Source organism: Myodes glareolus, chromosome 8 (assembly GCF_982192425.1).
Source record: "Myodes glareolus chromosome 8, mMyoGla1.1, whole genome shotgun sequence".
Lineage (NCBI taxonomy): Eukaryota > Metazoa > Chordata > Mammalia > Rodentia > Cricetidae > Myodes > Myodes glareolus.
The window spans coordinates 81110000-81121082 of NC_142033.1; the positions used below are offsets into that span (position 1 = coordinate 81110000).

Genomic DNA, 11083 nt, shown 5'->3' on the forward strand with positions numbered 1-11083 from the left:
CCACTATATGGAAACCCTGACGTGAAAATCATAAATAAATAAATAAAATAGTCAGTGCTCTGTTTCACAGACTACATCTTCTGCATGTGGTACTGGAGAAGCTGTAACTAAGTTTGTAGATGTTGCATGCCTCCTTCCAAACTTCAAAGAGTCACTGTGGGTCCCAGCACTGACAGTAGCATCTTAGGTTTGAGGAAACACAGATGTATGTGTAAACGTTAAGTTGTAGGCTTCCAATAAAAGCTTTTTGGCCAAGGCTGAAGGTGAAGATGCTGGGGGGAGGTGTGGAGGTGACTGGAGACAGAGCCCAGCGTCTGAAACCTTTGCTGTTCTTGGGGACGAGTTCAGTTCCCAACGCCAACCACTTGAAAATGCCTTTATCACCAGTTCTAGGGGATCTGATTCTCTGACATTCTCCAGCACTAACATACATGGTACGTGTACACACACACACACACACACAAACACACAAACACACACGTGTACACAGACATTTACAATTAAAATTGAAAAATAAATATTTGTTAAGAAGAAAACCTTTTTAGCAAAGTTCAGATGTTACCACAGCTGGTTACTTGAGTTTAAGATGTTGAATTTTACCCACACACTCACACACATAAACACACACACACACACTCTCACACACACACAAACACACACACTCACACCCATATCCAGTGAAAACAGTTCATCAAATAGAGCCTCTGTGGGGTGACACATTTTTAGTTATAAATATCCATCTTATATATTGTTATAGCTTTCTAAATGAGCTCAAAAGAGCAGATATGTTTGTTAAATGTGCTTTATGTAAGTTTTAATATTGGTGAGTGAATTGTGCACTTTGCCTTAAAAGTCTATAAGATATTTGAGCTCCATAAAATATGAATAACCAGAGCTTAGGATCATAAAGTAATCCTTCATACATTTATTTGTTTATTTATTTATTATTTATATATTATAACAAAATGTCTTTCAGTAATGTTCTGATTAAGCATCAGAATAGAAAGTTAAAGTCATATGATGACATATAATGCTATGCTGTAAATACATAATGAATTCTTCTTGTAGAAAATCTTAATAGTAAAACAGAACTGTACAATGGAAATAGTAGATAAAAATGGAGACTACTCCATCTAGTGTGGAGAGCTGCGTGGAGCTGTACCTTAAAGATGGCGCTGGCTTCCACCTCCCGCTATCTCGAAATCGAGTGCTCTCTGTGGTAAGCAACACCATATTTGGCTAAGGCCAGGCTCATGCATTAATCACGCGATGATCGTAAGCTGCTTGTGTATAAGTGTACTGTAGGGCCCTGTCTTCCCTGTTCCTCAAGGCCAAAGCACAGGATGCAAGAATTATTTACACTAACCAGCTTAGATTCCCCTGCTCATTCTGCTAGCTGGAGGGAATTAGTTCAAAGCCTTGTTTCTGTCTTTGCTATGATAATTTCACCTGCTAAGGAAGGTCCTCACAGGTGCTCTAAATCTCCTCCTATCTGTCTGTTAGGGTTCCCAGCTCAATACCCCCTGCATGGAGGCTCCAGCCGCCCCCTGCATGGAGGCTCCAGCCGCTGGTGCCATGCGGCCAACATCCCTCTTCTCACTCCCAGGTGGGAGGGGGCTCTCGTCCTCTTGCCTCCAAGTATATAAGCCTACGTGTGCTAAATAAAGTTGACATTTACCCTTTGGGCAAATGATCCGGTCTCTCTGTGTGTCCTGTGTCTGTTTTCAACTCCTAGGATATTGATCCAGACTCATGGTCTGGTACGGGAAGTGCGCCCTGTACCAGGAGAGTGAGGTTTCACAGATAAGTGCGGGACAGTGGACCTATGGACAGTGCCCACGTGGCAATCCAGGATTGGCGGCCCAGGCCTACTTAAAGGCTGGGAGGGGCTTGCCCAGGGAGAAAAGCCATTGTAACAAGGTCCTGAATAAACTGCTTGCAAGAAGAGCTCCAGTGTTGCGTCTTCCTTGCTGATCGAGGTGGTCGCGACAAGTGGTGGTCCGTTTGGGGAAGCTTCCACTCTCTCTCTCTGTGGAGCTCAGAACTTGTTGCAGTCAGGGGGTGAACCGGTAAGTCCTCAGGTAAGACTGGGGATCCGCGACAAAAGCGGGTTATTTGCTCTCGCCTGTAGACAAAGGGAGAGCGGAAAAGTAGAGCCGCGACTAGAGCGGACAAATCAAAAGTGAAAGTAGAGCCGTGACTACAGCAGATGGGCTACAAGTCTGTAGAGCACATTCGGTTCGCAAGCCCGACGAACCAAAAGTAAAATTGCCGGATAATGTTGATGGATTACTACCTGCTTTTGGCAGTTTGGGTAAATCCTGAATACAGTGCTCTGGTTCATCACTTTTACTTCTTTTTGTAAGGAGTGCATTGAGAATTCTCAGTGAATAGACATGGGGAATTCGTCTTCTCACCCAATTTTTCTAGCTCTAAATGAGCTGCTTCATTCTAAAAATCTAAAAATTAAGAAAAGTACCCTAGAGAGGTTCCTGGAGGAATGCAACACCACTGCACCTTGGTTTGCAGTCTCCAGGAGTCTTACAATCCCTTCATGGGAAAAACTAGGCAAGGACCTTGATTTTGCTGCAGAACGGGGAATGCTTATGGGTGGAGTAAGACCCATCTGGAAACTAGTGAAAAGTTGTCTTGAAGATCGAAAGTGTAGTGAAGCGGTAGAGAACGGTCAAGCCGCTTTTGAGATTCTACAGGCGGAGAGATCCGAAAAGGCAGCCTCTGAAAAGGCTAGATCTGATGCTGGGTCAAGCAAAGAAATGAGGGACAAAAGATCGGAGAAAGGAAAAACCAGGCTATATCCTAGCCTATCAGAACTGGAGGATTCAGATACCTCAGATCATTTGGAATCTGATGAGGAAGAGGAGGAGGATATTTATGTAGCCCCTTTGGAATCCATTCGTAGGTCCTTAGGCGGGATAAAGATCAAAAGGAGGAAAAGAGAGAAATCAGATCAAAAACAATTCAAAGGAACGCGAAGGAATGTAACCCCTTCGGCCCCGCCTCTGAATTCAGAGATTATAGGAGCAGAGGGAGGGATTTCTTTCAATCCTAAGGTATGGAGAGAAGTCAGGGCAGAAATGATGATGGCCTCAGCATTTCCTGATGTATTTCAGGAAATGTATTTCAGGATTCACAAGGCAACCAATTCCATGAGCCTTTGGATTTTAAGATCATAAAGACGTTGGCAGAATCTGTCCGGACTTATGGCATTACAGCCGCCTTTACGGTGGCTCAGGTGGAGGCTCTGCAAAGATATGCTATGAACCCAGCCGATTGGATGAACCTTGCAAGGGTTTGTTTGTCTCCTGGGCGATATTTGGACAGGAAGGCTTTTTTGATTGAATTAGCCAATACTCAGGCCGCAATAAATTTAGCAGCTGGAGGGGCACAAGCAGTCTGGGACACAGACATGTTGCTTGGACAAAGGCAGATTTGCCAACCAACAAAATGGATATCCTCCTCAAGTGTGTGACCAAATTAATAATATTGCTACTCAAGCATGGAAGACCTTACCCAACAAAGGGGAAGTAACTGGCAGTCTGACAAAAATCCTTCAGGGACCTACGGAGCCTTTTTCTGACTTTGTGGCTAGGACGGGAGAGGCGGCAGGAAAGATCTTTGGTGATCCTGACATCGCTATGCCATTTGTCAAGCAGCTAGTGTATGAACAATGTACTCAGGAGTGCAGAGCAGCCATCACCCCATATAAAAATAGAGGATTAGAAGTCTGGATGAGAGCATGCAGAGAATTAGGAGGTCCATTAACCAATGCCGGACTGGCAGCTGCAGTACTTAGATTGAGCAAAAATGGGGGCAATGCAGGAACTTGCTTTTGATGTGGTAAGCCAGGCCACATGAAGCGCAATTGCCCTCAAGGAGGAAATGCTCGGCAGGGCAATACCCAGGGACCAGGAATTAGCCAGAATCCAAATCCAGGAATGTGCCCCAGATGCAAGAAAGGAAAGCATTGGGCGAATGAATGCAGGTCCGTAAAAGATATTAATGGACAGCCTTTTGTGAATATAACTAAGCCAAAAAAATGGACAGCGGGGCCCCCGGCCTCAGGGCCCACAAATATATGGGGCAATGGAGAATCTAAATCAAGAGGGGAATCTCGAGCAGTGGCCAACTTTCAGACACCCCAAGGACCGCTGAGAGCCACTGCAGGTTCAGCAGGATTGGACCTCCGTGCCACCACCAGACTAGTATTAACTCCTCAAATGGGAGTCCAAACAGTGGACTCTGATTTTCAAGGCCCTCTTCAGCCTGGCACGGTAGGGTTATTAATAGGGAGACCATCTACTACCTTAAGAGGTCTACAAGTCCATCCGGGGATAATTGATCCGGATTATACAGGCATTGTTAAGATCATGGTTGAATCACCTAAAGGCATTACTGCGATTTCTCCAGGGGATAGGATAGCACAGCTTGTCCTCTTGCCTAGTTTACATGACAAACATCCGGCTAGGGATGTTGAAAGAAGGGACAGAGGATTTGGTTCATCCAGTACAGATTTAACCTTTCTATCCTTAGACTTAGATCAAAGACCTACTTTGCAACTGATTATTAATGAAATTAAGATCACAGGCCTCCTGGATACAGGAGCAGACAAAAGCATTATAGCAAAAAAGGACTGGCCACAGGGTTGGCCCATACAAATTTCATCACATACCTTACACGGATTGGGTTATGCTAGCGTCCCTGATATTAGCACTAAACTGCTAAATTGGCAAGATGCAGAGAGGCATTCAGGTGTGCTTCAGTCTTATGTTCTTGAACTTCCAGTATCATTATAGGGAAGAGATGTAATGAAATCTATGGGGTTTAAGTTAAGTAATGAATATTCTGATAAGACTCAAGCTATTATGAAAAGCATGGGCTGCCATCCTGAGTTTGGCCTGGGAAAATTCTTGCATGATCAAAAGGATCCTATAGAGCAAAACCAAGAAAACCCAGACAAGCGTTGGGTTTTTCTTAGGGGCCGCTGAGGAAGGAATTCCCATTTCCTGGAAAACGGAAGAGCCAGTGTGGGTTCCTCAGTGGCCACTATCTTCTGAAAAGCTACAAGCAGCCCATCAGTTAGTGCAAGAACAGCTAGAGGAAGGACATATTGAGCCGTCCCTTTCCCCTTGGAATACTCCTATTTTTTGTTATAAAAAAGAAGTCTGGAAAATGGAGATTATTACATGATCTTCGGGCTATAAATGAGCAGATGAAAATTATGGGGCCTATTCAACATGGCCTCCCCTTGCTATCTGCATTACCAGAGAGTTGGCCCATTACAGTAGTAGACAAAAAAGATTGTTTCTTTTCCATCCCTTTAAATAGCAAAGACAGTGAAAGATTTGCCTTTACCTTACCATCAGTCAATCATGAGAAACCTGATAAAAGATATCAATGGGTTGTCCTACCTCAGTGTATGGCCAGTAGTCCTACTATGTGTTAGTTGTTTGTAGCCACAGAGTTAGAATCATTAAGAACCCACTTCTCGAATGTGAAGTGTCTCCATTATATGGATGATATTCTTTTAGCTGCGAAGGAGGAAAAGGTATTGCATGAGGTCTATAGAGTTTTAGTAGAGGCTTTACAAAAAAAAAAAAAGGACTCCATATAGCTCCAGAAACGGTACAGCAATACAGGGTAGTAACTTATCTAGGATCTAAAATAATACATAATCAAATTATATATATTCATATTCACAAAAAGTAGAATTAAGAAAAGATCATTTGCATACGTTAAATGATTTTCAAATTATTAGGAGATATAAATTGGATCGGGGCAGTTTGGGCATGGCAAACTATGAGTTAAAACTGTTGTATGATATTTTAGTTGGTGATGTAGCTCTAGATTCTCCCAGACAATTAACCAGTGAAGCTCGACAAGCACTCTCTCTTGTGGAATAAAAATTATCTAAAGCCTTTTTAAAACAGGTGCAGGCTGAAAAAGATATTGCTTTATGCATTTTACCCACTAATCTACAACCCACAGGTATTCTGTGGCAGGAAGAACCATTACTTTAGATTCATTCCAAGATTTCCCCCACGAAATTCATAGAATATTATCCTATTGCTGTCGCTTTGCTTGCTCAGCAAGGCATTCAAGATTGCCTGCAACATTTTGAAGTTGCACCATGTGTAATAGTCACCCCATATTATACTAATCAAGTTAATATTTTGTGTGCCACTATTGATGATTGGCCTATTTTCCCGTGCTCCTATTCTGGGCACATTGATTGTCATTTTCCTAAGCATCCACTGTTAACCTTTTTTAAAGAACATCCAGTAGTCTTTCCAAAAATCACTGCCTTACAGCCCATTCCAGGAGCCAGTGTTATATTTACAGATGGATCTAAGACTGGCTGTGGTGCTTACATGGTGGACTCCGCAGAACCTGTTAAATATCAGCTTTCTCCTGGAGCTCCTCAGCAAGTGGAGCTAGCAATCATGGTTGAGGGGTTTAAATCCTGTCCATTTACATTTAATTTGATTTCAGATTCTTGTTATGTTGTTAATGCCTTAAAATACCTTGAGTGCGCTGGACCTATTAAATCCTCCAGCCCTGTACATAGGCTATTTACACAATTATAGCTGTTACTCTGGCAACGTAAGAATCCTTTCTTTGTACAGCACATTCATGCACATACAGGTTTGTCAGGCCCTCTGGCTGCTGGCAATGACAAGGTTGATCAGTGTACCAGACAAGAATGGATGTTTCTTGCCTCTGCCCTGCAGTGGGCTCATGATTTTCATAAAGAGTTTCATGTTAACGCCAAAACCCTACAACAAAAATTTTCCATTTCCCATGCTGATGCATGTAAGGTGGTTGTGGATTGCCCACATTGTGTCATACATCATTACCCTCAAACTTTGGGGGTCAATCCGCGTGGATTGCTCCCCCTTAAACTTTGGCAGATGGATGTTGCCCATATCTCTGAGTTTGGCAAGGTAAAATATGTACATGTCTCTGTGGATACTTGCTCTGGCATTATCCATGCCACACCATGACAAGTGAAAAGGCAACCCAAGTGATTGTTCATTGTCTAGAAGCGTGGACCACCTGGGGAAAACCCCAGCAACTGAAAACAGACAATGGTCCCGCTTATACGGGACAAAAGTTCACCTCTTCTGCCAATACATGGGTGTTCAACTCATACATGGACTGCCTTATAATCCACAAGGCCAAGGCATTGTAGAACATGCTCATTGCTCCTTAAAGGAAGTGCTTCAAAAACAAAAAGGGGGAATAGGTCATCAACAGACCCCTAAGAATACATTTTCCTTAGCCTTATTTACACTTAATTTTTTAAATTTGGATAATACCAGTCTGCAGCGGACAGGCATTCTTGCCCATCCAGTCCTTTAAAAGGATTGATAAAATGGAAGGACGCTCTGACAGGGGTCTGGCATGGCCCTGATCCCATGCTGGTATGGGCACAAGGCTCTGTTTGTGTCTTTCCACAGGATCATTTGGACCCTATTTGGGTACCAGAGCGCTTGGTGAGAAAAGTACAAGTGCAGAGGAACGACAAGCAAGATGAAGCCTCCAACTGTGATTCTATTGATGATGATGGTCCTGATGTCCCCGTTGCTGATCCGGGCCAATGAACAAATCTTGTGGGCCATAGCAAAAGCATGGCCAATTCCTATACCTGTTCATTCTACGTCAAAAGTTCTACCCGTCTTTTATTCCACTAGTTGTGAATTAGGCTTACCCTGGGTAAATTTAGACCCTAGCATGGCTATGCATAATGCAGCTGATGTTCCTCTTCAAGGAGCCTTATGTCTTTCTCTTGAAAATAATTCTAACCCATGTATGTGGCTGAAAAATGACTCAGTGGGTAATTGGCTTGACCCATTGACCGATAATCATGTTCCTCTCACCATGCTTGCGGAAGCACTACGAACAATAAGTATGGGTGCTTCCTCAGGCACGGGCAGTGGTAAAAACAGTAGTAATTCCACAAGCATTACTACCTTGTTGATGTTGATGGAAGGGCTTCGGCCTTCAAATTCATGCTTTGGATTAAGGAATTCCACCACTTGGCAAGTATTACCTTATTGTGTCCCTAATTTAGGATATCCCCCTCATTGGACCCCATGTCAAAGCCCAGATCATAAGTCAAAGCAGATTGCCCCAGGTTTTGAATTTACCCTTCCTTTAGGAAGATATTCCTTTAATCTTGCTACTCAGACTAATCAGAAAACTAATAAGAAAAATACCTGGCCCTGGTTTCAATGGATTCTTTCTAATGAAAGAGGGGCTTTTTCATCCCTAGAGCCTTTTGCTGCCCTTCGTAATTTGACTGTTCGGCTACTTAACATCTCTGCCAGCAGAGATACGAAGGGTGTTCTTTCAAATGTTACTATAAATAAAATGATGAACAACCTTACTGTTTCTGCCAGTCCAGTGTGTTTAAAGGCACCCTTCTTCTTTTTGCTGACTAATATTACCAATGCCACAGAGGATGTGATCTATTGTAATACCTCTAAGGCAACTTGCCTCACAAGCCAATGCTGGAATGGTACTTATAATACAGATGTCGTGATGACAGTTCCCACATATGTTCCCATCCCAGTCAGAGTTGATACCGGTACCTTTCCAATCTCTCATTTGCTCAGAACAAAACGAGACTTTGGGATAACAGCAGCCCTAGTCACCGCAATTGCTGTATCTGCTGCAGCTGCCATGACAGCTGCTGTCGCCATGGCTGCAACAACTCAGATTGCAGAGACAGTTAATGAAATCATGGAAAGGACGGCCCCCACAATGACCACTTTGAAATCCTTCGATGGTCATTTAAAAGCTGGCATTTTGACAGTAAACCAAAGAGTAGATCTCTTGCAAGAGCAAGTAGATGATTTAGTAACCTTAACCAGTTAATTATTCATTCCCTCTCCTCTTTATGTATTACTTCCAGATTGGCTGAGAATTTTACAAAGAATGGTAACCTGAGCCGGCAACTGAGTGCATACCTGCAGGGAAACTGGAGCAAGGAGTTTGAGAACCTGACGGACACCTTGACCAACCAGATTATTTCCCTGAATGCCACACGGCTGGAATAACCTACTGCTAATGCTTTTCTTAATATGCTGAAACGAACTTTTAGTTACTTTTAGGAGTGGGCGGGAATAGGAGCCCTGACAGGCCTAATGGCACTTGCCTCCCTGGTATGTCTGTGGTGCATTTGTCGCATGAGAGCCTCACAACGTCGCAATGCAGCCATGATCATTCAAGCCTTCATGGCTATTGAAACAGGACAGTCCACTCAAGCTTGGTTAACTACTTTAAAAGATATATGAGCACAGGATGCGAGGCTTGCGCACTGCACTTGAGGGTAATTACATTTACCTCAAGAAGAGCAAGTCTGATTGTACGTGGGTCGGTGCCTATGTCCCACCTCTGTAAAAAGGGCACCAAGTGGGTCTAGTGTTTTCTGGGTGGAGGACACCTGGATAAACAATAGTACATGCTTCAGTTCTAACAGAGATCAGACCTCTTGCTTGCTGCTTTGCAAAACAAAAAGGGGGAGCTGTGGAGAGCTGCGTGGAGCCGCACCTTAAAGATGGTGCTGGCTTCCACCTCCCGCTATCCCGAAAGCGAGTGCTCTCTGTGGTAAACAATACCATATTTGGCTAAGGCCAGGCTCATGCGTTAATCACGCGATGATCATAAGCTGCTTATGTATAAGTGGACCTATGGACAGTGCCCATGTGGCAATCCAGGATTGGTGGCCCAGCCCTACTTAAAGGCTCGGAGGGGCTTGCCCTGGGAGAGAAGTCATTGTAACAAGGTCCTGAATTAACTGCTTGCAAGAAGAGCTCCGGTGTTGGGTCTTCCTTGCTGGTCGAGTGGTCGCAACAATCTAGTTCAAATTATTTACAACAAACAATATCTGCAAAGCAAGTATGTATGCTGATGTATTTTGTATACTTTGTTAATCCCCAAAGGAAAAAATCCATAATGAGTTTCTCATTTTCCAGTTTCTGTGGTAAATACCTTGACATGCAACTTGAGGGAGAAAGGGTTTGTTTCGTTCATTGTTCCAGGTGATAGTTTGTTACAGCAGGGAAGCCCAGGGCTGCAGGAGCATGCTCCCATGCAGGAGACTGGTCACCTCACTGCACAGTCAACAGTAGAAAGCAATGCTTCAGCTCTTCTCCTGTCCTTTAATTTATGCAGGAAAGGATTCCAAGTCAGGGAGGATGCTGCTCACTTTTAGGCTGTGTCTTCTACCTCCGAGGATTAATTAATATAGTCCTTCAGAGAGATTCTGGGAGGTTAGTCTCTATCTAGACCATCTGGCATGGGTGTGCCCTCAGGCTAGAGAACTATCACAGAAAGAAAGCAGGAGCTTTACAGTTCACCATCAGCCCTGCATGAAAGTCAGTGCTTGTTTACAAATTTCTAAAAATCAACAACACAAGAAAGAAATTTCTTCAATCCAGTGAAGGATACCCACAAATATTATAAATACTTTTGATGTATGGCTGGAAACAAGGCTCTAGGATTTTTTATGCAATGTTTATGTAGCGATTCCTTAAAAAATAAAATGCTACATTGAAATAAAAAGTGAGATAGATTAAAACTGTCTTTATTTCAATTTCATGCAACTCCTTTTCTTAAAGTATTAAAGAATATACAAAACAATTATTACTGTGACTAAAAGATTACCTAGGTCACAGAGTAGAGGTTTAATATTCAAAGCCCATTTCTATTTCTGTATACTCTCAATACAGAACTGGGAAATAAAAATTTTAGATGCTATCACTATGATGGCATCTAAAAACATATTTTAGGAGAAAATGTGCTTAATTTGGCTTATTCATCCTGGTCACTGATCATTATTACAAATACAAGTTTTTAATTTAAGAAATTATGTGTCACTAAAAGATTACACAGGAAATAGACACAGACATTGATATACTCTGTTCATGAATTAGACTCAATATTTTTATTAACTAATCAATTTTCCAATCCTGATCAGTTTCCCCTCTTTTCCTCCCAGTCCCTTCTCCATCCTCCTTTCTTGGCCCCCATTCATCCACTCCTTATCTATTTTCTTCAG

General features: G+C 42.8%; 1 long non-coding RNA gene across 1 annotated transcript; it reads left to right on the forward strand.

The window, feature by feature from the left end:
- Window positions 1–1919: 1919 nt before the first annotated feature.
- On the forward strand, window positions 1920–10603 carry LOC125401190 (uncharacterized). The gene is made up of 2 exons (XR_015738605.1): window positions 1920–2069; window positions 8936–10603. It is a non-coding gene; the product is annotated as an uncharacterized LOC125401190 (long non-coding RNA).
- The last annotated feature ends 480 nt before the right edge of the window (window positions 10604–11083 follow it).